This window comes from Lolium perenne, chromosome 3 (assembly GCF_019359855.2).
Source record: "Lolium perenne isolate Kyuss_39 chromosome 3, Kyuss_2.0, whole genome shotgun sequence".
In the NCBI taxonomy this organism is placed as follows: domain Eukaryota; kingdom Viridiplantae; phylum Streptophyta; class Magnoliopsida; order Poales; family Poaceae; genus Lolium; species Lolium perenne.
In genome coordinates, this window is record NC_067246.2 from 329690442 (window position 1) to 329716808 (window position 26367).

The 26367-nt window shown below is 46.6% G+C and overlaps 1 pseudogene; it reads right to left on the reverse strand.

Annotated features, from left to right (window-relative positions):
• Positions 1-10686, reverse strand: part of LOC139838279 (protein neprosin-like) — a 39304-nt pseudogene extending 28618 nt beyond the window's left edge.
• Positions 10687-26367: the final 15681 nt, after the last annotated feature.

The window sequence follows — 26367 nt, forward strand, 5'->3', positions numbered from 1 at the left end:
CCTCCTCACGATGACGCTTATGCATCTCCTCACTATCCAGATCCGCCACACGCGGCCGCTTATGCAGCTCCTGGAGACTCCGCCTCTCAAATTCTTCTATGGTAGCCGCTAGCGCCGCCTCCTCCCACTCCTCTATTTCTGCGAGCTGCGGGTCCACCTCATTCGCTGCTGCCCTCCTAGCTGCCGCCTCCTGCCGCTGTAGCTCCTCCCACTCCTCTACCTCCGCTAGCTGCGGGTCCACCTCCACCGGCGGCGGGTGCGGCTTTGGGGGCATTGTGAAATGGGCTAGGGTTCGGTGACGAGTGAAGTGGGAGAGACGGGGACGTACTATTTATATACTGCGTGTATGCGGGAAATCTCCGCGCTGCGTCACATGGCGGGAAAATATCCCGCGCGACGACGTGTGGCGGAAACGATCCCGCGCGGCGTCGTGTGGCGGAAACTGTCCCGCGTGGCGTCGTGGCGGGAAAATATCCCGCACGACGACGTGTGGCGAAAACGATCCCGCGTGGCATCGTGTGGCAGAAACTGTCCCGCGCGGCGCCGAGGTGGGAAAATATCCCGCATGGCGACGTATGGCTGGAACTATCCAAGTTTATTATTTTTCCTTGCAAGTATGACACATAATATGAAAGCATGCGAAGGTTTCGCGTTGTTTGGATCATTTATTAATTTTTTATACTCGTTTCAAACTATATTCAAAACGGCGGGCATGATATCCATCGCTCGGGGCGGGAAAATGTCCCACGCGGCGTCGTGGCGGGAAAATGTCCTGCGCGGGATCATGGCGGGAACCGCGCAGCATCGTGGTGGGAACTCGATCCCGCGCGAAACAGAGAAAAGAGGCGGGAACCGCGCGAAAGAATGCAAAAAAGTGGAGCCAAAATTTTGACCTTTTGCACCGGTTCGTGGCTGGAACCGGTGCAAAAGGGTCTTTTGCACCAGTTCCAGCCACGAACAGGTGCAAAAGGGTCTCTCCCCTTATAACTGCGCGCACGCCCCTCTTCTTCCCCAAATCGACCGCGCGCGAGGAGAGAAAAGGACGTCGTGAGGCTGCCCAAATTTTCTGCGCGTCGCCGTCTGCAACCGCCGCCTCATCCCGCGCCACCCGTCCTTGCCAACGCCGTTCGCGCTGCCTCCTCCCGCGTCCTCTCCGCCCGCGCGCGCCGCACGCCAGCGCGCTGCTCCTCCTCGCATCCGCGCGCCGCCGCCTCCTGGCCCCCTCCTACGCCGCTGCCCCGCCCGACGCCCGACCGGCCCCTCCACCGCGCCCGCGCCGCCCGCAACCCTATGCCCGCCGCGCCGGCAGAGAGAGCAAGGTGAGGGCGCCGCCCCCTGGCCTCTTTTTTTTTGTTTTAGTTAGTTCATTTTAGGTTTAAATTTTTTAGGTTTTGTTAGAAAATTAGTTAGATTTTAGTTAGATTTAAATCTGTTAGGTTTTAACGTATTTAGGTTTTAATTAGATAATTAGTTAGATTTCAATTATGAAATTTTAGTTAGAAATTTTAGTTAGGTTTTATGTAGTTAGGTTTATTTAGATGGAAAATTTAATTAGGAAAATTTAGTTAGAGAATTTAGTTAGGTTATTTAGATAGAAAATTTAGTTATTTAGTTTGAAAAAGTAGTAAGTTCTTTATTAGTATGTGTTAGAAAAAAGTAGTAAGTACTTTATTAGTATGCGCTAGAAAAAATTTAATTACTTTGATTCATATTCATAAGTACTTTATTAGTATGTGTTAGACAAAATTTAGTTACTTTGATTCATATTCATAAGTACTTTATTAGTATGTGTCAGACAAAATTTAGTTACTTTATTCAAATTCAATATTATATTTGTTAGTTTGCATACGATGTCGCGCCCGCCGCGTCGTGGAGCTAGGACAATTTTAGAGGAGATGCAGCAGATGGGGGAAGTTCGGGACTGGGCTCCGCCGGGGTGGCACTGGGAGGTGTTATTTTCCGGGGCGCGCGCCTTGGTGCGAAATCCGGGTCCCGTCGTCGACCCGAATATTCTCTGGTGGAGGTCGCATGGGCCACTGTTGTTTCAGAGGGAGCCGGCGCCGCCGGAGGTGGTAGCTCAGCATATTACAGAGGAGGACGAGCACGTTCTCCGTTACCTGTATTTGTTAGAGACCAGGTATACGGGCGGATGGTGTGTGTTGCAGGGATCTCATATTAGCTATGATCATGTTGTTGTTCCGTGGCTTTGGGGGTTCAGCCGGCGCTGCTCAAGAGCCGGTTGGCGCCGTTGAGAGGTTCTATTGATGTATTAGGGACCGACCGAGCTATATGTGTAACTCAGAACTTTGATTAACGTATTGAGCATTATCCTTAATTAGTACCTATATATATGTGTAACTCTAATTAATATTTTGATCATGTATTGAGCATTATTCTTAATTACTGCTTCGTTGTGTTGATAGCATTAGAATAACTTGTAAGTCTTTGCAGAAACCTAGAAAAAGAATACCTCGTCGAGGAGATTATCCGTGATGATGACGATATCACCTCTATCTACCTAAACCAATCCGACGAGGGAGACGAGCAAACCCGAGGAGACGGCTCCGGTGAGGAAGATGAGCAAGACCACTGTGGAGATGGCTCCGGTGAGGGAGAAGGTGACGACTGCGAGGGAGAAGCTCACGGCGCCGAGGTGTATATATACTAATTAACCAAGCCTCCAGATTTGTGCATATACATATATTAACATTGTTTCTTCTTTTAGACCTCCCGATCAACAAACTCTACTGGCAGAACTAAACGAGGCGCGGCCAGAAAGATGGAAGACCATGAAAGGTGCACCATCACGGAAATCTCTCTAGATGGCGAACCGATTTCTCCCAAGGATCACGCAAAAAAGTTTGCAAGTCAATGCGGAGTTATTGTAAGGGACACCATCCCGATCACCACTCAAGAATGGAAGAAACCTGCAAAGGGGGGCGAAGGAGTTAGTTATGTCGACACGAGATCAAAAAATCTGATGTTTAGGAAGGTCCTAGTAAATTTCATCTTACTGGAGCCAGCTGACTCTGATAGTGAGAATGACAGGCCAGACCCCGAGGATCCCGAGCTGAATAGCGTACATCGAAGAGTCAAGAAGTGGGCTCTTAAGAAGATGAAACTACAGTTCAACGACTACAAGAAGAAATTGGACAACTTCTTTGTCAAGCAAGAGAAGACTCCGGATTTCAAGGGCCCTTATGAGAAGATAAAAGACCACTGAGAGGAATTTGTGAAGTACAAGACATCGGAGAGGGCAAAGAGAAGGTCAGCCACCAATACGATAAATGTTGCTCATAAGATGTACTTCCATACCATGGGGCGAGGAGGCTACAAGGTTGGCATGCCTAAGTGGGAGAAATGGGAGAATGACCTAATTAGAAAGGGGATCCAGCCAGAGGTACGGAAATGGAACCAACGGTCAAGGGATTGGTTTTACGCGCATGGGGGCACGTTGGACGCACAAGGGTTCTGTATATATACACAAAGACATAAGGAAAACCCACTTCCCATCGAAGCCTTTGGAAATGTTGCAAAGGAAGTTGAAGAGGGGAAGTTCCGTCCCGAAAGAGAGAAGGACCAGCTCACACGCGCCCTTGGGAATCCTGAACACCCAGGACGAACACGAACCGTACCAGGTGGCAAGCCGTGGTGTATTGGGTTTCCTGCAGAAACAAAGAAATATCCCGATAGAAGCCGTCATAGGAAAAAAGATGTGGTTCAAGAACGCATTGCTAAGCTAGAGGAGCAAGTGAGGATGATAACGTCAGGCTCGGTCAGCCAACCTCAAGCTAATCAGCAGATATAAGAAGTTGCATTCGGTGCTACCGGCCAGGGATCTCAGCGGAAAAGCAGCATGGCTTCCACGGAGCTTCCGGGTGATGATGCAGATGTGGATCCCCAGATGGCTCCTCCCTCCCATGTGAATCCGCAGATGGCTCCTCCCTCCCCTGTGGATCTGCAGATGGCTCCTCTCTACCCTGTGGATTTTATCATAGATTCGACACCTTGTGATCTACATTTCAAAACGATGGGCTACTTAACGCTCAAGGCGACGATCGGTTATGCCTTACCGCCAGTTGATGTCTACTTCCCCCTCCTTTCCTGTAGACAGTGTTGGGCCTCCAAGAGCAGAGGTTTGTAGAACAGCAGCAAGTTTTCCCTTAAGTGGATACCCAAGGTTTATCGAACTCAGGGAGGAAGAGGTCAAAGATATCCCTCTCATGCAACCCTGCAACCACAAAGCAAGAAGTCTCTTGTGTCCCCAACACACCTAATAGGTGCACTAGTTCGGCGAAGAGATAGTGAAATACAGGTGGTATGAATAAGTATGAGCAGTAGCAACGGTGCCAGAAAATAGCTTGGGGGCGTGTAGTTGATGGTGGTGGTATTGCAGCAGTAGTAACGCAGTAAAACAGTAAACAAGCAGCGATAGCAGTATTTAGGAACAAGGCCTAGGGATTACACTTTCACTAGTGGACACTCTCAACATTGATCACATAACAGAATAGATAAATGTATACTCTACACTTTTATTGGATGATGAACGCATTGCGTAGGATTACACGAACCCTCAATGCCGGAGTTAACAAGCTCCACAATTTGTTCATATTTAAGTAACCTTATAGTGTAAGATAGATCAAAAGACTAAACCAAGTACTAACATAGCATGCACACTGTCACCTTCATGCATATGTAGGAGGAATAGATCACATCAATACTATCATAGCAATAGTTAACTTCATAATCTACAGGATATCATGATCATAGCATAAACCAAGTACTAACACGGTGCACACACTGTCACCTTTACACACGTGCAGGAGGAATAGAACTACTTTAATAACTTTGCTAGAGTAGCACATAGATAAATTGTGATACAAACTCATATGAATCTCAATCATGTAAAGCAGCTCATGAGATTATTGTATTGAGGTACATAGGAGAGAGATGAACCACATAGCTACCGGTACAGCCCCGAGCCTCGATGGAGAACTACTCCCTCCTCATGGGAGCAGCAGCGGTGATGAAGATGGCGGTGGAGATGGCAGCGGTGTCGATGGAGAAGCCTTCCGGGGGCACTTCCCCGTTACGGCAGCGTGCCGGAACAGAGACTCCTGTCCCCCAGATCTTGGCCTCGCGATGGCGGCGGCTCTGGAAGGTTTCTGTGGTTTTCGTCGAACTTATCAGGGTTTTCGATCCAGGGGCTTTAAATAGGCGAAGAGGCGGCGCAGGAGGGTCGAAGGGGCGACGACACCATAGGGCGGCGCGTCCAGGGCCTGGGCCGCGCCGGCCTATAGTCTGGGGGCCCAGTGCCCCCCCTCTGGTCCTTCCCGGGTGTTCTGGATGCTTCCGGTGAAAATAGGAACTTGGGCGTTGATTTCGTCCGATTCCGAGAATATTTCGTTACTAGGATTTCTGAAACCAAAAACAGCAGAAAACAGGAACTGGCACTTCGGCATCTTGTTAATTGGTTAGTTCCAGAAAATGCACGAATATGACATAAAGTGTGCATAAAACATGTAGATAACATCAATAATGTGGCATGGAACATAAGAAATTATCGATATGTCGGAGACGTATCAGCATCCCCAAGCTTAGTTCTGCTCGTCCCGAGCAGGTAAAACGATAACACAGATAATTTCTGGAGTGACATGCCATCATAATCTTGATCATACTATTTGTAAAGCATATGTAGTGAATGCAGCGATCAAAACAATGTATATGACATGAGTAAACAAGTGAATCATAAAGCAAAGACTTTTCATGAATAGCACTTCAAGACAAGCATCAATTAAGTCTTGCATAAGAGTTAACTCATAAAGCAATAATTCAAAGTAAAGGCATTGAAGCAACACAAAAGAAGATTAAGTTTCAGCGGTTGCTTTCAACTTGTAACATGTATATCTCATGGATATTGTCAACATAGAGTAATATAATGAGTGCAATAAGCAAGTATGTAGGAATCAATGCACAGTTCACACAAGTGTTTGCTTCTTGAGGTGGAGAGAAATAGGTGAACTGACTCAACATTGAAAGTAAAAGAATTGTCCTCCATAGAGGAAAAGCATCGATTGCTATATTTGTGCTAGAGCTTTGATTTTGAAAACATGAAACAATTTTGTCAACGGTAGTAATAAAGCATATGTATCATGTAAATTATATCTTACAAGTTGCAAGCCTCATGCATAGTGTACTAATAGTGCCCGCACCTTGTCCTAATTAGCTTGGACTACCGGATCATCACAATGCACATGTTTTTACCAAGTGTCACAAAGGGGTACCTCTATGCCGCCTGTACAAAGGTCTAAGGAGAAAGCTCGCATTGGATTTCTCGCTATTGATTATTCTTCAACTTAGACATCCATACCGGGACAACATAGACAACAGATAATGGACTCCTCTTTTATGCATAAGCATGTAACAACAATTAATAATTTTCTCATTTGAGATTGAGGATATTTGTCCAAAACTGAAACTTCCACCATGGATCATGGCTTTAGTTAGCGGCCCAATGCTCTTCTCTAACAATATGCATGCTTAACCATAAGGTGGTAGATCTCTCTTACTTCAGACAAGACGGACATGCATAGCAACTCACATGAAATTCAACAATGAATAGTTGATGGCGTCCCCAGTGAACATGGTTATCGCACAACAAGCAACTTATTAAGAGATAAAGTGCATAATTACATATTCAATACCACAATAATTTTTAAGCTATTTGTCCCATGAGCTATATATTGCAAAGGTGAATGATGGAATTTTAAAGGTAGCACTCAAGCAATTTACTTTGGAATGGCGGAAAATACCATGTAGTAGGTAGGTATGGTGGACACAAATGGCATAGTGGTTGGCTCAAGTATTTTGGATGCATGAGAAGTATTCCCTCTCGATACAAGGTTTAGGCTAGCAAGGCTTATTTGAAACAAACACAAGGATGAACCGGTGCAGCAAAACTCACATAAAAGACATATTGAAAACATTATAAGACTCTACACCGTCTTCCTTGTTGTTCAAACTCAATACTAGAAATTATCTAGACCTTAGAGAAACCAAATATGCAAACCAAATTTTAGCATGCTCTATGTATTTCTTCATTAATGGGTGCAAAGTATATGATGCAAGAGCTTAAACATGAGCACAATAATTGCCAAGTATCACATTACCCAAGACATTTATAGCAATTACTACATGTATCATTTTCCAATTCCAACCATATAACAATTTAACGAAGAAGAAACTTCGCCATGAATACTAAAAGCTAAGAACACATGTGTTCATACGAACCAGCGGAGCGTGTCTCTCTCCCATACAAGCATGATGTAATCCAATTTATTCAAACACAAACAAAAACAAAAGCACACAGACGCTCCAAGAAAAGCACATAAGATGTGATGGAATAAAAATATAGTTTCAGGGGAGGAACCTGATAATGTTGTCGATGAAGAAGGGGATGCCTTGGGCATCCCCAAGCTTAGACGCTTGAGTCTTCTTGATATATGCAGGGGTGAACCACCGGGGCATCCCCAAGCTTAGAGCTTTCACTCTCCTTGATCATGTTGCATCATACTCCTCTCTTGATCCTTGAAAACTTCCTCCACACCAAACTTAGAACAACTCATTAGAGGGTTAGTGACAATAAAAATTAACATATTCAGAGGTGACACAATCATTTTTAACACTTCTGGACATTGCATAAAGCTACTGGACATTAATGGATCAAAGAAATTTATCCAACATAGCAAAAGAGGCAATGCGAAATAAAAGGCAGAATCTGTCAAAACAGAACAGTTCGTATTGACGAATTTTATTAGGCCACCAGACTTGCTCAAATGAAAAATGCTCAAATTGAATGAAAGTTGCGTACATATCTGAGGATCATGCACGTAAATTGGCTTAATTTTCTGAGCTACCTACAGGGAGGTAGACCCAGATTCGTGACAGCAAAGAAATCTGGAACTGCGCAGTAATCCAAATCTAGTACTTACTTTTCTATCAACGGCTTTACTTGGCACAACAAAACACTAAACTAAGATAAGGAGAGGTTGCTACAGTAGTAAACAACTTCCAAGACACAAATATAAAACAAAGTACTGTAGCAAAATAACACATGGGTTATCTCCCAAGAAGTTCTTTCTTTATAGCCATTAAGATGGGCTCAGCAGTTTTAATGATGCACTCGCAAGAAATAGTATTTGAAGCAAATGAGAGCATCAAGAGGCAAATTTAAAACATATTTAAGTCTAACATGCTTCCTATGCATAGGAATCTTGTAAATAAACAAATTCATGAAGAACAAAGTAACAAGCATAGGAAGATAAAACAAGTGTAGCTTGAAAAATTTCATCACATAGAGAGGTGTTTTAGTAACATGAAAATTTCTACAACCATATTTTCCTCTCTCATAATAACTTTCAGTAGTGTCATGAGCAAACTCAACAATATAACTATCACATAAAGCATTCTTATCATGAGTCTCATGCATAAAATTATTACTCTCCACATAAGCATAATCAATTTTATTAGTTGTAGTGGGAGCAAATTCAACAAAGTAGCTATCATTATTATTCTCATCATCAAATATAGGAGGCATATTGTAAGCATAATCAAATTTACTCTCCATAGTAGGTGGCAACAAAAAACTACTATCATTATAATCATCATAAATAGGAGGCAAAGTATCATCAAAGAAAATTTCCTCCTCAATGCTTGGGGGACTAAAAATATCATGCTCATCAAAACCAGCTTCCCCAAGCTTAGAACTTTCTATATTATTATCAACAATGGTGTTCAAAGCGTTCATACTAATATTACTACCAGCATGCAAATAAGATTCCATAGGTTTTTTAATTTTCGCATCAAACAATCCATGTTTTAAATCAGGAAATAGAATAAGAAGCTCATTCTTGTCCATTATGCCAAACTAGTGTAAACAAGAAACAAAAAGTTGCAATTGCAGGATCTAAAGGAAATAGCTTCGAGTACTTACGACACCGGAAAATAGCTTGGTAGCCGAGGTCCGGAGTGTGAGTACCTTTTACCTTTCCTCCCCGGCAACGGCGCCAGAAAATAGCTTGATGTCTACTTCCCCCTCCTTTCCTGTAGACAGTGTTGGGCCTCCAAGAGCAGAGGTTTGTAGAACAGCAGCAAGTTTTCCCTTAAGTGGATACCCAAGGTTTATCGAACTCAGGGAGGAAGAGGTCAAAGATATCCCTCTCATGCAACCCTGCAACCACAAAGCAAGAAGTCTCTTGTGTCCCCAACACACCTAATAGGTGCACTAGTTCGGCGAAGAGATAGTGAAATACAGGTGGTATGAATAAGTATGAGCAGTAGCAACGGTGCCAGAAAATAGCTTGCGGGCGTGTAGTTGATGGTGGTGGTATTGCAGCAGTAGTAACGCAAAGAAACAATGAAACAAGCAGCGATAGCAGTATTTAGGAACAAGGCCTAGGGATTACACTTTCACTAGTGGACACTCTCAACATTGATCACATAACAGAATAGATAAATGCATACTCTACACTTTTGTTGGATGATGAACGCATTGCGTAGGATTACACGAACCCTCAATGCCGGAGTTAACAAGCTCCACAATTTGTTCATATTTAAGTAACCTTATAGTGTAAGATAGATCAAAAGACTAAACCAAGTACTAACATAGCATGCACACTGTCACCTTCATGCATATGTAGGAGGAATAGATCACATCAATACTATCATAGCAATAGTTAACTTCATAATCTACAGGAGATCATGATCATAGCATAAACCAAGTACTAACACGGTGCACACACTGTCACCTTTACACACGTGCAGGAGGAATAGAACTACTTTAATAACTTTGCTAGAGTAGCACATAGATAAATTGTGATACAAACTCATATGAATCTCAATCATGTAAAGCAGCTCATGAGATTATTGTATTGAGGTACATAGGAGAGAGATGAACCACATAGCTACCGGTACAGCCCCGAGCCTCGATGGAGAACTACTCCCTCCTCATGGGAGCAGAATGGGAGATGAAGATGACTGTGGAGATTGCAGCGGTGTCGATGGAGAAGCCTTCCGGGGCACTTCCTGCCCGGCAGCGTGCCGGAACAGAGACTCCTGTCCCCCAGATCTTGGCCTCGCGATGGCGGCGGCTCTGGAAGGTTTCTGTGGTTTTCGCCGAACTTATCAGGGTTTTCGATCCAGGGGCTTTAAATAGGCGAAGAGGCGGCGCAGGAGGGTCGAAGGGGCGATGACACCATAGGGCGGCGCGGCCAGGGCCTGGGCCGCGCCGGCCTATGGTCTGGGGGCCCAGTGCCCCCCCTCTGGTCCTTCCCGGGTGTTCTGGATGCTTCCGGTGAAAATAGGAACTTGGGCGTTGATTTCGTCCGATTCCGAGAATATTTCGTTACTAGGATTTCTGAAACCAAAAACAGCAGAAAACAGGAACTGGCACTTCGGCATCTTGTTAATAGGTTAGTTCCAGAAAATGCACGAATATGACATAAAGTGTGCATAAAACATGTAGATAACATCAATAATGTGGCATGGAACATAAGAAATTATCGATACATCGGAGACGTATCACCAGTACCTGATCAAAGATACCACTTCAAACAGGTTCCACCTAGCTACGCTGTTGCCGGGGTGGATCAAGTTATGGATGGGTATGGGCTGCTGAGGCTTGACCATCCTGCCGGTGAAGGGGATTTGCTAGAGCTGGGAGAAGCTAAGAACACTACAGTTCTATGGCGAAAGGAATTCATTGTGATTCCGGGTTGGAAGGCACCAACAAGGTCTCCACCGAGCCAGCATTCTCCACCGATGCAGCCGTCTCCAGTGCGCCAGCCTTCTCCGCCGGCGCGTGAGCATTCTGCGCCGCCGCGTGAGCCTTCTGCGCCGCCGCGTGAGCCTTCTCTGCCACCGCAGCCCACCACTCAGTCTAAGAGCAAAAGGTGGACCGCTACGGCAATGAGTTGTAACCGATCACCGAAACGCAAACAAGAGCCCCTCCCAAGAGTGCCTAAGGTTCCTCCCAAGAGACCTTATGACTATACAGATGAGGAAAATGACAAGATCGCAAAGGAACAACACATGAAATCCATGTTTGGAAAGAAAAAGCCCCAGCCTAAGCCCGAGCCCGAGCCAGCTATATCCAAGGAAAAGAAGTTGAAACTACTGAAGAACCTTCATCAACCTGAGCCAAGTCTTTCATCGAACTATGACCGGTCTATTCGCAAGTCAATTGTGGTAACAGAAGAGTGGTGGCAAAAAAGTAAGGAAGAAGGAAAACCAGTTCCCTAGCTTGGAACCCAGAAAAACTCGTGCCCCCCGCACCAAGTGTATCCCGATGTCCTGAAGTGCCTTGATCCAACGATGGTAAGCCTATACAAAGATGAGGCAGATGCGGCCGGTATGAGTATTCCTGAGTACTTAAGCCGCATCGAATTCATGATCACGGGTGATGTCCAAATAGCATACCAGGACAAGTACGGGCAACCTCTTGTCAAACCTGAGGAGTTGCCTCATCTATCAACACAACTCCGAAGAATACATAATTGGTACTTGGATGCATGTAAGAACGGTCAGAACTAGATCATGGTGGCAATCAAAGATGAGCACTACGGGCGAACTGACGTGATGAACATCGAATTTTGTGAATTATTTCAGTTATTAAATCAAGATGCCCTCGACAAATCTCTGCTGATTGCCTACTGTCTGTAAGTATTATTTATGTAATTAAGTCTCTACCACGCGGCTCGTCCATTGCATGCATATAACTATCTATATTATGCAGAATGAAGATCTGCAAATGCCGCAAGGGGCAAATCTATGATCTTGGGTTTGTTGACCCATATACCGTGAATAGGTATACTGTCGACAACTCTCCCAAGGACACGTAGAATAACTTGATATATGCCTTAAGGAAAAACTCATACAAAAGGATAATACTATTTCCTTACAACTTCGCGTGAGTGTTACTGTCTTCACACATTAAATATTTTTCGCTTAATCCATGTTTTAAGTAATTGATGAGTTATGCATATGTGTCTGCAGGTTTCACTATATCCTGCTAGTCATTGAACCCGACACCGGGGTAGTAGAAGTCATGGACTCGAAGAGCCCCTTGAGGCGTGGGGGGACATGGCTGATAACATCCACAAGGCTTGGAAGCGGTTTGCCAACAAGTCTCCGGGTTTACAGAATAAAGAGCTTCGAATAAAACATGTACCAGTAAGTACTACTGTGGCTAGGCCGCGCATCTCTTTGATTCTAGTTTCAATACCATTATTATCATTCTTGATTATATATTATTTTGATTGAACTTTGTTCTTGTAAAGTGCTTCAGGCAAGAGGACGGGAATAATTTATGCGGGTTCTACGTTTGCGAGTTCATCCGCCAGAATACCCACCATGTGACCAAAATTTTGGAGCAATGTACGTAAACAACATTCATGACTTTATTTTATCACCTTGTGTTTCATTCACATACACTAGTGGAAAACGGGGCAACAGGCCCGGTTCGTTTGGGCCTTCAGTCCCGATTTTCAAACCGGGACCAACAAGGCGGGACTAAAGGGCCCCCCCTTTAGTCTCGCTTCAAAGTTGCATCGGGTTCAAAGGCATTGCCACGTGGTGCGGCCAGGGCGCTCACGGTGGAGGGACTTTGGCCCCGGTTCGTGGTACGAACCGGGCCTGGAGGTTCTCTACTGCGACAGAGAAATTGCTATTTCTCTGCTGCGGCACAGGTTTAGGGTGGAGCAGCGTTTCTCTGCCGCGGCAGAGAAACTGGGCGTTTCTCTGCCGTGACAGAGTTTCAGAAATGCATATATCATTCAAGAAACCACAAAACATCGTCATGAATATATAGACATCATCAATAGTACACGTAATGCATGCATATTTACAATATAAAGTCGGACCTCTTTACTAAATCTATCTCATATGCCTAACGACTACGAAGACAATCAAGATCTACGAACTTCCGATAGTACTCTCCGGTTGGGGCAATGGCCTCGTTAAAAAAGAATCCCGCGAGTTCCTCTTTAACTGCTCGTATGCGATCCTCCGTTATGAGAGTGTCCTGCAGGCGTATCATCTATATTTAAAAAAGGAGATCAATATATATGAATGGAACTCAATACAATTGATGGTAATAAGATTAATTGTGAAATATTGTTCACGTACACGAGTGTGGTGTATAGAGTCCTCCACATCCATGTGAGTTGCCATGTCACGAATGAAGTAGCAGACGTAGTATCCACATAAGTTATTCCCGACTTCCTGCCTCATACACTTTACGAAAAAATAGTTCGATCAAACTAATAATCAAGCATCATATTGAAAGAAAATATCAAAGAGAATCAAAGACATAGCTATATATATAGTACTACTTACAGGGTAATCTTTAAATGTAAGCTCCGGTTTCCATTTACCCGGAATAGTATTGATGAACCGTTTCCAAACCCTGCCCGACAAAGAAAAAAATGAGTAAATGAGTTATTGATTAGTTGATGATATCGTCGAACAGATGAAGATGCCGATACAAAATTGATTGAAATTACCTCTGGGGGATGGTAGCCATGTTCGTCCATTCCGCATGTTCTTTACGTTTCGAGTCCATGACAAGTACGACTCCTTTCTTAAGCTCCATGATTAGGAGAATAAAGTGAAAGCTGCACAACCATAACTCAATGATTAGGAGAATAAAGTGGAAGCTTCACAAGCATAATGTATGTTATAACACTCACTTGAAGTTGTAAGGAAAGAATATATCTTCTTTGTTAGCTTGCTTCTGTAAAAACATTAGCATGTTGTCCTCTGTGTCCTTGGTGTACTCTCGAACCGTAACTTCATGAACGGTGTTTGGGTCAATGAACCCGATGATGTCCGCGAGCTTGCCTCTTTTGCATTCGAGCTTCTTCATTCTGCATAATTAATATATAGCGTACACAAAGAATATAGTGAGGATAATTGTTAGTGCAACTGAATGAGCTGAGCTACAGACTTAATTACATAAATAAAATCACTTACAGGCAGTAGCAACTGATGACAGATTTGTCGCGGGCGTCTTGATTGAATAACTGAAACAGTTATTCGAACTCAAGGTTTATCTCCTCCCGCCCCCGAAAGTAATGCTCATCTCTAACATGCACCGTGAGGTAGCGATCACTCCTTCGATAGGCCACCAAGTACCATTCATGCAACCTTCGCATCTAAGTACCTAGATGCGCGAGCTGGCCAGGTTTGATAAGATCATATCTGTATCTATACTTGTTGGCGACGACTTCAGCCGTAGGATAGTAATCTTGGTACTGTACATCTGCTCCATGACCTCTAGCTTCCCATTCGATCATCGATGCTGTCTCTGGATCATCATAGGAATGCATGACGAAGTGGGGTACCGACTGATTACTCTGTTGCCCAAGCTGGGCGACATTTTTTGTTTTGCCTGCTCTATAGGACTGTCCAAGAGAGCGGTCATAATCACTTCTCGGCTCAGCTCTCTTTATTCTCATCTCGGCAAAGTGCTTCATTGTATGTGGTGCAATAAACGTCTTCTTCGGCGCAAGAAACGCCTTTTGCTCATCAGTCTGCTCATGTGGTAACAACTCTGGAGTCTATGCCCTCATCGGAGTTGATGATCTCTTCGGAGCTGTAGGAGGTGCCGCGGTTAGCTTCCTCTTTTGCTTAGGTGGAAGCGGCGGAGTCTCCTGACGAGGAGGAGGAGGAGGAGGCGGCGGAGTATTGTCACGCGGAGGAGACTGCTCATGCACAGGGGAATCATCATCGCACATAGGAGAATCATTACGTGGAGGAGACTGCGCAGGTGGCGGAGGAGGCGGACGAGGTAGCCTGCTTGGTGGCTTCTCACCTGGAAACACAATGTTCTCCTTCCGCCATTGCACGGTGGTTCTGCGGGCTTCTCCCAGTTCTTTGATTTCCCCATCTTCACCTGCAGGGTGCTCAAGCACCAACTCCTCATAATCTCTCAACACTTCATCCACCATCACAACAACAAAGTCGTCTTGGACCGGACGGCAATGGTGTAAGTCCTTGTAGGTAAGAGGATGCCGACCGCCGCCTTGAAGGATAGGTTGAAAACTTTAACATGCAGCTCGCAAGGACGGCTCTCAGTGAGATCATCCACGGGGGGTAGCGAGGAGGCTCGACCACCTGGTCATTATCATCATTATCCACCTGCTGAGTGGAAGCCACACTGCTTTTCCGGTGTTGAGATTGCAGCGGGACGATAGCATTGAGCAATGCAGGATCTATAGCCTGCCCCTGAGCCATCTGGGATGTAAGTACTTGGGTTACTATGGTTAATTGGGCTTTCATGGTGCTCATAGATTCCTCTAAGGACGCTATGCGGTCTGTTTCCCTTGCCTTTCTCCTCTCATGGCTTTTATCAGGAAATCTCTTCCTTTCCGCAGGAAAGCCATACTTCCACGGAACGGAGCCTTTTGTGCCCCGTGTTCGTCCGACGTGTTCTTTGTTTCCAAGGGCGCGTGTCAGCTCATCGTTCTCTCTTTCGGGCAGGAACCTTCCCTTCCTCCACATCCTTATGTGCTTGTTCCAGGGCTTCAATGGGATACTTCAAATGTGCTTTCTTATAGATACACTTCCCCTTTTCTGGGTGTAACCTTCCCCCAATCCCGTAGAACCACTCCTTCGATCGTTCGGTCCAACCGTGTGTCCCTAATTTGATCCCTTTCCTGGTCAGTTCCGCCTCAGCTGCCTGCCACTTAGGACGGTTAGCCCTGTATCCACCTGGACCCATAACTTGGTGATATTTCTTCAACGCAGCATTTGCCTTATTTTTTTCCGACCTTTTCTTAAATTCTTCTGACTCCGTGCTGTACTTCATGAATTCGTCCCAGTGATTTTTTGCCTTCTCACTGTCCGGAGTCTTGTCTTTGTTGATAAGGCCGTGCAATCTTTTCTTGTGGTTCTTGAATAGTTTGGCCATCTTCTTCTTGGCAAAGTCGCGGACTGCCTTCTCCATCTTTGCCTTTTCATCGGCATCCCCCTCTGGAGGTACTATGTTGAAATGTGCCATGAGCTTGGTCAGAATGCTGTCATTGGCTACATCATCGATATAAAGACCTTGAGCTTCTTCCTCTGCAGACAACACTAGTCCATTCGGCTTGTTCCACTCTCGAACGGTGATCGGGACGTGGTCCCTAACAAGCACTCCGCATTGAGCTATAAATGACTTTGCATGGTTCTCGGGAGCAATCGGTTTACCATCCTTAGCGATATGGGTGATGTCGTGCCTAACACCGTCGTCCAACTTTTTGGTCGGGCCTCGCTTCTTCGACTTTACAGAAGAAGTGCTCGATCCGGAGGGCTAAAGAAGAAATAATTCATCATCAGTACAATTTAATTAGTTAATGCATCTTGTTGATCAACAATGGCTTAATTTATATACCTGGGTGATAACTACGGTTTCGGAGCCATTATGATGATCTTCTTCCTCACCGGAGCCGTTAGGATCTTCTTCCTCATCGTCGCCATCTTCTCTTCAATTAATATTCTCCGCTCCCTCACCGGAGTTATTCAAAAAAGTTGCGGTGACATCGTCACCGCCATCATCTGGAATAACGTCGTCGTCGCGATCATCCAGAGTACCATTGGCTATGAGGTCAGCCATGAATTTTTCTGAAGCTTCATCTCTATGTCCCACCATGCTTTCTACAACGACTTGCAAGTTATATATAGGAACCATCATATGATCAAATTAAGGATAATGCAGAAAACTGAAAATGGAGTTACATATGTAGTTCTTAACTAAGGATCGATAACATAGTGCTGAAAGCAGATAGTGCAGTTACATGCATACATAGATCGGGTTCATGTTTATTTAACCCTAATACATCAATCACTACTACAACCTCTTGGCTGCGCGGGCGTCGCGCGCGCGTGGCGGTTACTGGGCCGTTCGGCCTGGCCGAACCTTCTTTCTTTTTTAATTCTAGAAATTTTAAATATATTTTTGAAGGATCAAAAATAATCAGAAAAATGCAAATAAGATACCGTTAGATTCTTCATGAAAAATAGTTCAATATAAGACTAAATTTGGAACAAAAATATAAACTTTATAAAACCAAAACTTGACATACATTTCTATGTGTGTATAGTGCCTTTTTAGGATTTAATGTTTTCTCAAATAAAATATTTTATAAGCTTCAAAACATCCGAACAAAATAGAGTATTGATTAGAAAATATTTTTAAACTAAGGTTTATGAAAACTCCATTTTGGAAATTACTTTTAAGTAGCTTCGAAAAGTTTTAATTCTTTTTGAATTTTCAATCAATTTCAAACAATCAAGCATCGAAGTTATTTTTATTTTTCATTCCAAAATTTAGAAAATTTCGGGATGTGACACATTATGGATCTCCATGTCCCGCTATTGTTTATTGATCGGAGAGGAGTCTCGATCATGTCCACATAGTTCACGAACTGTAGGGTGACACACTTAAGGTTTGATGTCGTATAAGTAGATTCAGAATATGAGTTGGAGACCGAATATTTTTTCGGAGTCTCGGATGGGATCCATGACATCACGAGGAAGTCCGTAATGGTCCGGATAATAAGATTCATATAAGGGAAGTTGATTTTAGGGTTCCGAAAAAGTTCGGGATTTTTTCGGTATCGTACCGGGAATCTTCTAGAAGGTTCTGGGGGTCCCACGGTGGGGCCAACCTATCCCAGAGGGACCACGTAGGCTAAATGGGTGGTGCACCACGTCCACATGGGCTGGGGATGCATCCCTCCATGGCCCATGCGCCCCCCTAAAGGGATAAGGCCAAATCCCTAAAATTAAGGGGGGAAACTTGGGAGGCAAGTTCCCCCCTTGGCTGCCGGCCCTAGATGAGTTGCGGGGCAACCTTGGCCGACCCTTGGCCCTATATATAGTGGGGAGAGGGAAGGGGGTCTGACACACCCTTCCCAAAACCCTAGCCGCCCCTCTCTCCCTCCTCCTTCCTCCTACGCAGGCTTGGAGAAGCCCTACAGGAATTTCTCCTTCACCACCACCACCACCATGCCGTCGTGCTGCTGGGATTCCGAGGAGATCTACCACACCTCCGCTGCCCGCTGGAACAGGGAGAGGATGGACTTCATCGACACCGTACGTGCGACCGAGTACGGAAGTGCTTCCGGATTGCAGCACCGGAACGATCGACTAAATCAACCACGAGATCTGATCTCGTTAAGTTTCTGTTGATCGCCAAAACCCACCGGCGGGCAGCGGCCTGTCAACACGGTAGAGCCGGGAAGAGCCTAGAGCTGCGGCTGGCTGAGACCCCTCCGAGCGACGGCCCGCAATGCTCTTCTGGTCACACGCGGCGATGCGAAGTGCAAGGGCGTGCCACCTGACCTATACCTGGTCAGGAAGGTGATGGGGATGCCTCGCTTAGTTCCTGCATGGCATACACGTAAACATTAAATAAGAGCCTCGATCGGCTCTCAGGTTATCCTGTGAATCGGCTCAAAGAGCCGATCCACCCATGATCCGTACGGGGTGCACGAATACTTGGTGATCCTGCTTGATCAAGATAAAGCTAATGAGATCTACGACGATTTAGGGTTTTCACCGCATAATCGGATCATCCTACTCCAGGTTGGGCCTCGCGGCCACGCACGGTGCTCGTAAGCCGATCCTAAACAAGGCCACACAACCAACGTGACGTTGATCATCGGAACATCCTGTTTAGGACTTGCGAACGCCACCCTACGTGCCGCTGGATCCTCCCCCCCTTCGTAAGGCCTAACTATTGCAGATATTAAACTAATCCTTGCAGAGCAAGGAGCAATCGTAACGGATCAGATCTACTAGATGATGAACAAGCAGGGTGCCGCCCCCACGCCTGAGATAGGCGTGAGGGCGGCTAGACATGCGAGGGTTGCACTACGTAAGCATGTTTATACGAAGAGCTATGCTAACCCTAACACATCTACGATAACTACGTTGCCCGCCATCAAAGACGCTTCAGTACGGGCAACGCATGAACAACGTGGAGCTTGTGCTGCCTAGATCGCAAGATGCGATCTAGGCAGCATGTCGCTTACCTGATTGAAACCCTCGAGACGAAGGAGTTGGCGATGCGCCGAGATTGGTTTGTTTTGGGGTGAACGTTGTGTTGTTGTTTATTCCATAAACCCTAGATACATATTTATAGTACAGCGGACTTTCTAACGTGGGAATATCCCACCGGGCACGATATAAACTCTAACCTTTGATCTAAAGATACACGGGCCATCTAGCCCAAATTCTCCGTGCAAGGCCGCTTCAGAGATCTTCCACATGTAGTCCTCTAAGCCTATCTCTCTTACGGCCCACCTCTGGATTTGTCCAAAATATGGTGATAACACATGCCCCCCTGGTTTTGGAAATAATTTTTCCAAAATCATTAAGCTTTCCTTTCGAAGGGTCATGTCGTGGCAGAGCAGAGCTGTTGCAGTATCCGTTATCATTATGCCCTGTCTTCTCAGCTTCTCTGCAAAATTCGATAGCTCTGGCGTCATCTCCTTGGAAACTGTAATGACAGTAAATTTCCACCAGGCTCCTCATTATTTAACTGTGCCGATCGATTAGCTTTCTTCATCTCCTTCCTCTGTTCCAGCCATCGGCACCCAAAAAACCCTCTTCTCCCTCAGCAATGTCTTCCTCTTCCTCCTCCTTCTCAAACCTCTTCCCCCCATTCTCGCCGAAGAAGAATGAGGACAAACCTTCTTCCGAAGTGAACCCCCTCCCCTCCGATGATGAGAAGAAAGAAGGAGAAGCAGCGAAGGCCAAGGCCTTCCCCTCCGTCAAGCTCCCGCCGAAGAAGCGCTCCCGCATGTGGGCGGACAGCGAGGATGAAGATGACGACGAAGAAGAAGAAGAGGAGGAAGAAGATGAATCTTCCTCTTCCGCCGGGTACCCGCCAACCAAGCGCTTCCGCTCCTGGGCGGACAGCGAGGACGATGATGATGATGAGGAGGAAGAGGCTCCGGCCACAGGCTGGGGTAGCAGCGACGAGGAGCTCCCTGGGAGCAGCGCCGACGACATCGACGGCGGTGACGACGAGGACAGCGACGATTAGTAGAAATAGGACTAGTAGTAGCAGTGCGCTAGGCACTAGATCCCTCTTTTGAGAGCTATCGGCTCTTTCTTGTAAAGCCGCTCCTCTGACTTAATGAAATTGTTCTTTTGATTCATCTTTCAATTGCCCCAATTTCATTCCTTCCGCCTGCCATGTCAAGACCGATAGCAATGTATCGATTTTTTCCTTCTCTTGGCCGCCCATGAAGCTGGATTCTTATGTCGATTAGCTCGTAGGCCAAGAACTTCTTAATTTCAGGCTGCGATTTGGTATCTGACCATATTTTTTCGCAATCCCTTAGCCGATGACTATTCATCGGCTATTTTGAAAATCCAATCCCTGTGCAGCGACAGGACAGTCCAAAATCTGTAAAAGCCGACGGCCTCCCTTCCTGATTCCTCTCCATAGCTTCAACAATCTTCTTTCGTGAACAGAACTGCTTCCAGAGAGGATCACAACGCAGGATCAATCGACGCAATCTCGATGTAGTCCGTTGCCCCCCGAGTCTTCATCAAGGCGTGGACAGTCGTGAGCTAACCACATGTGTCACCATCAGCCTCCGAATCGTAATGCCAGCCGATTCCATCAAAATCGGCTCTCTAAAGGACTTCTAGGGCGAGCTGCCCCCCGAGCCTTCATCAAGGCAAGAATACCGGCGAGGATGCATAAGTCGTTGATCAGCTTTCTTCTACTGAACATCGACGTCGATGTAAACCCTTGAACACATAGCCAGTAGGTCTTGGTCCCGTGCAACTGTACTAAAGTCGATGACTGCGCATCGGCTTCGCTTCTTGCGAAATTTTGTTTTTGTTTGGCCGATTTTTCTTAACCGGCCTCCCATGTTTTACTGCACGCATGTCTGCACATGTTTATCTGCACATGTTCATCTGACTACATGCCCCCCGAGCCGAATCTGCCAAATGATTGCAGATATCGGCTTTCTTGGTAAGTCAGGGCACTGCACTTGCACGTCGACTTCGCAAAGATTCATGCTGACTTTCATCTGCCGACGTGGCCGCTGCCCAGTAGATCGTTGCTGACCATAAACAGAATATGTGCAGAAGATAATTTTGGCCGATTGCTGGAATCGGCCTCCACATTGCTTGCTCGATGAAGGTTTTGTAATGTCCCTTCATAAACGTTTTTTTTTTTGGGGCCGATCACAAGGATCAGCCTCACCCGGTTTGCTCATTGGTTTAATCTTGCTACTCAGTTAGGCTGGATAAAACCAACCCAACCTCTGACTTGATGCGCCTACTGTCGTCCACCTTGAGTGCATCGTATAATCGTGGAGCACTAAACTCTGTCGGCAAGACAAGCACCATGTTTGTGCCAGCCGATGTTTCATCATCGGCTTTCTTTTGCTTGGGACGCCACTCCATTCTCCGTGGACGACCCTCTTCATCCAGGGCTCGCTGAATCTTCGCAGCCAGATCAGGCCGTGCCTTCCTTAGCGTATGCAAGTATAACCTTTCGGCTTCCTCCAGGCCGCGCAACCGCTGAACCCTGCGTTTCTGTGAACGGCTGAGTCCGTCAGGGCACCACCTTGGACGGTGGTACCTGTCTTCTTCTTCTAGTCCCTCGTCTTCTGAATCCTCAAGATCTGCCCAACGAGGTGACTCAGCGCGTTTGCTTGGTGGTGGGAGAGGCCCTAAGCGCTCAAACACAGACACGTTGGCTGCCTCCTTCTTCTTCTTGTTGCATTCTGGGCAATTGCCGATTGTGGGCAATCGGCTCATTCCTGAATCCCAGCAGTGTCTGAAGAAAGGGCAGTCCCAGTGTCTGGCGTTGTCATCTTGCCCCCTTGGCCTGTCCGTGGCACGGCGCTCGTGCTCCTCCTCATCGCGATCCTGCCGACGATGTCTTCTGGCTTCTCTAGCCAGACGATCTCCTTCATCATCATAGTTGGACCGTCGGCGTTGGTCATACTGACTCACATATTTGTTGAGGAGGTGATCAGAAAGAGGTCGCTGATATCTTATGTTCTTCACTTCTCCCTCTGTGACGTAGCGCTTGCCATCATGATGGAGCCGATCGCGTGGAGCGGCCTCTTCTGTGTCCTTGCTATGAGAGCAGCTGCCCTCATCTCCATCTTTGCCAGAGTGGTTCCCAGGCCCTACCATGTTGATGCTGAAAGTGGGACCTGGCTGGCAGCCCTCGGGGTAGATGACTTCTACCATGTTAACGGCGGGGAAGGGCTGGGTGTCTACCTTCATGGCGTACTGGTTGAAAATTAAACGCCCCTTCTCTATCGCCGCTTGGATGTGCTGACGCCACACCCTGCAGTCGTTGGTGGCATGGGAAAGCGAGTTATGGAATTTGCAGTACGGCTTTCCGTTTAGCTCTTGCGCCGTAGGGAACTTGAGACCTTCAGGAATCGTCAACTGTTTCTCCTTAAGCAGGAGGTCGAAGATTTGTTCAGTCTTGGTCACGTCAAAATCAAATCCCACAGGCGGCCCTGGTGGCTTTACCCATTTGCAGGATACGGGGGTTCCTCCCCGAGTCCACTCAGCCACTGCTACTTCTTGGTCTCCCGCAGGCACTTCACCTTCCTCTGTATCGACCATGACTACTGCATGCTTGAACTTGTCTTGGTACAGGTCTGGGTGGCGCTGTTCATATGCTGATAGTTTCTGAACCATGTGCGCCAGCGAGGGATAATCTGCTTGGGAGGCCATGTCCTTGAGCTGTGTTGTAAGGCCAGCTACTGCCAATTCGACTGCTTCCTTTTCAGTTATACGAACCGAATAACATCGGTTCCTAAGATTCCTGAAGCGCTGGATGTACTCTGTCACCGTTTCTCCGCGCTTCTGACGTAGTTGTGCTAGATCGGCAATGCTAGACTCGGAAGCTTCTGAATGGTATTGCGTATGGAACTGTTCTTCCAATTGCTTCCAAGACTGGATGGAGTTTGCTGGCAAAGAGGTATACCATCCAAAAGCCGATCCTGTGAGGGACTGTGAAAAGAGCCTCACGCGTAGCTGATCCGACACTGAAGCCGGTCCTAGTTGCGCCAAATATCGGCCGATGTGCTCGATGGAGCTGGAGCCATCCGATCCACTGAATTTGGAGAAGTCAGGGAGCCGATGTTTAGGTGGCAGCGGGATCATCTCGTACTCGTCGGGGTACGGCTTGGAATAGCCGATTGCCCTCCTTTTCGGCATAATGCCGAACTGGTCTCTCAGTATGGTACTGATCTGATCCGCCGTGCTGGCTGCAGGAGATGCATTCTGAAGATTCGCCGGGGTGGCGTACTTAGCCAGCCATGTTTGCTTTTCCAGCTCTGAGCCAACTGCAGGAGCTGGGCTCGGGAGTTTCGTCGGGGTGGCGTACTTAGTTAGCCACGTCTGCTTCTCAAGCTCTGTCGCTGACGTTCCTCCTGTTTGCGCCGGAGTCCCTGACGTTGTGGCCTGGTTTGAGAGTGGCCAGTTGCCACAATCTGGCACATACGTGCACGCGTATCCTTGAGGGATCTCCTTGGGCGCCTCAGCCAAGAACTGGTAGTCACTAGGGTCACCACCGATCTTGTAGACGACGAATGCCGGTGTAGCCGGCACTTCAGCTGGTGCTGCCAACGCATATGGCAGCGGTGGACGGGACTGGAGTGGCAACTCTCCTTGGTGCGTCCCGAGAGCTGGTCCTGACGGCGAGTATTGGTGGCTCATGATCTCCTGGATCACGCGCAGAGCGAGACGCTCCAACACGTTGACCAAGTTTTCAGAGTGGCGGTGTAGCGAGTGAGCCACCAAGTAGTTGATCTCCTGCCGTAGGGCCCTGGTGCGTTCCTCCGACGGGGCAGAGAGATCTATCCCATCGAGTGCACCTTGTGGTGAGAACCCCTTCCATCTGATGCCATGGGTACGGGTTCTCTGAAAAGAGCCGATGAGGTCGGCTTCGAGGGTGGCCTTGATCTCGTCATGTTTCTTCTTGAGCTCAGCTGGCAGGTCCTCGTGGGTGATCAAGGCGTGCCGTCCGCCGCCATCTCAGATGTAGATGGCGATGTGGTTGATGTAGATGATGGTCCCACCGGGCGTGCCAGAAATGTGTTGATCGCCAAAACCCACCGGCGGGCAGCGGCCTGTCAACACGGTAGAGCCGGGAAGAGCCTAGAGCTGCGGCTGGCTGAGACCCCTCCGAGCGACGGCCCGCAATGCTCTTCTGGTCACACGCGGCGATGCGAAGTGCAAGGGCGTGCCCCCTGACCTATACCTGGTCAGGAAGGTGATGGGGATGCCTCGCTTAGTTCCTGCATGGCATACACGTAAACATTAAATAAGAGCCTCGATCGGCTCTCAGGTTATCCTGTGAATCGGCTCAAAGAGCCGATCCACCCATGATCCGTACGGGGTGCACGAATACTTGGTGATCCTACTTGATCAAGATAAAGCTAATGAGATCTACGACGATTTAGGGTTTTCACCGCATAATCGGATCATCCTACTCCAGGTTGGGCCTCGCGGCCACGCACGGTGCTCGTAAGCCGATCCTAAACAAGGCCACACAACCAACGTGACGTTGATCATCGGAACATCCTGTTTAGGACTTGCGAACGCCACCCTACGTGCCGCTGGATCCTCCCCCCCTTCGTAAGGCCTAACTATTGCAGATATTAAACTAATCCTTGCAGAGCAAGGAGCAATCGTAACGGATCAGATCTACTAGATGATGAACAAGCAGGGTGCCGCCCCCACGCCTGAGATAGGCGTGAGGGCGGCTAGACATGCGAGGGTTGCACTACGTAAGCATGTTTATACGAAGAGCTATGCTAACCCTAACACATCTACGATAACTACGTTGCCCGCCATCAAAGACGCTTCAGTACGGGCAACGCATGAACAACGTGGAGCTTGTGCTGCCTAGATCGCAAGATGCGATCTAGGCAGCATGTCGCTTACCTGATTGAAACCCTCGAGACGAAGGAGTTGGCGATGCGCCGAGATTGGTTTGTTTTGGGGTGAACGTTGTGTTGTTGTTTATTCCATAAACCCTAGATACATATTTATAGTACAGCGGACTTTCTAACGTGGGAATATCCCACCGGGCACGATATAAACTCTAACCTTTGATCTAAAGATACACGGGCCATCTAGCCCAAATTCTCCGTGCAAGGCCGCTTCAGAGATCTTCCACATGTAGTCCTCTAAGCCTATCTCTCTTACGGCCCACCTCTGGATTTGTCCAAAATATGGTGATAACAGTTTCTCATCTATCTCGTTGCTCTGATCTTCATAGATTAGATCTTGGATTTTCCTAGATTGGATTTTGGTTTTGTTCTTCTTCACGGTAGAAATTTTTTGTTTTCTATGCAACGAACCCGTCAGTGGTATCAGAGCCGTGTCTATGCATAGATCTGTTGCACGAGTAGAACATAGTGGTTTTATGGGCGTTGATGCTTTTGTTGCTTTTGTTATGTGTATTTTTCATCTTGCGGGGTGGTGGGATGAAGCGGCCCGAGCTAACCTTACATGACCGCGTTCTTGAGACATGCTCCACGCTTGACATGCAACTTGTATTGCATAAGTGGCTTTGCGGATGTCTATCTCTCTTACCATAATTAAGATTCAATTTACTATTTCAATCAACAACACTAGTATCACCGTTGTGGTTCATGTTCGTAGGTAGATTGGATCTTACTCGAAAATCCTAAACCACGTAAAATATGCAAACCAAATTAGAGACGTCTAACTTGTTTTTGCAGGGTTTGGTGATGTGATATGGCTTTATGATGATGACTATATTTGATGTATGAGAAGATCATTATTGTATTATGGCAACCGGAAGGAGCCTAATGGTTGTCTTTAAATTTGTTAAGACATACGTGTCTATTCATCATGTAATAGCTTTATTTCAAGTAGTTGTAATAGTTCTATGGATGGTGGACAACCATGAAGCGGCGCCATGGACCTTGGTGCAATGCTGGTGATGATGGAGATCATGCTTGTGTGCTTTGGAGATGGAGATCAAAAGCGCAAGAAGAAATGCCATATCATATCACATATTATGAATTGCATGTGATGTTAATCCTTTATGCATCTTATCTTGCTTAGATCACGGCGGTAGCATTAGAAGATGATCCCTCACATTAATATCAAGATAATAAAGTGTTCTCCCCTCGTATGCACCGTTGCTAAATTTCATCATTTTGAAGCATCTCGTGTTGATCGGATGTGATAGATTCTACGTTCACATACAACGGGTGTAAGACATGTTGCACACTCGAAATACTTGGGTTTGCTTGACGAACCTAGCATGTATAAACATGGCCTCGGAACACAGGA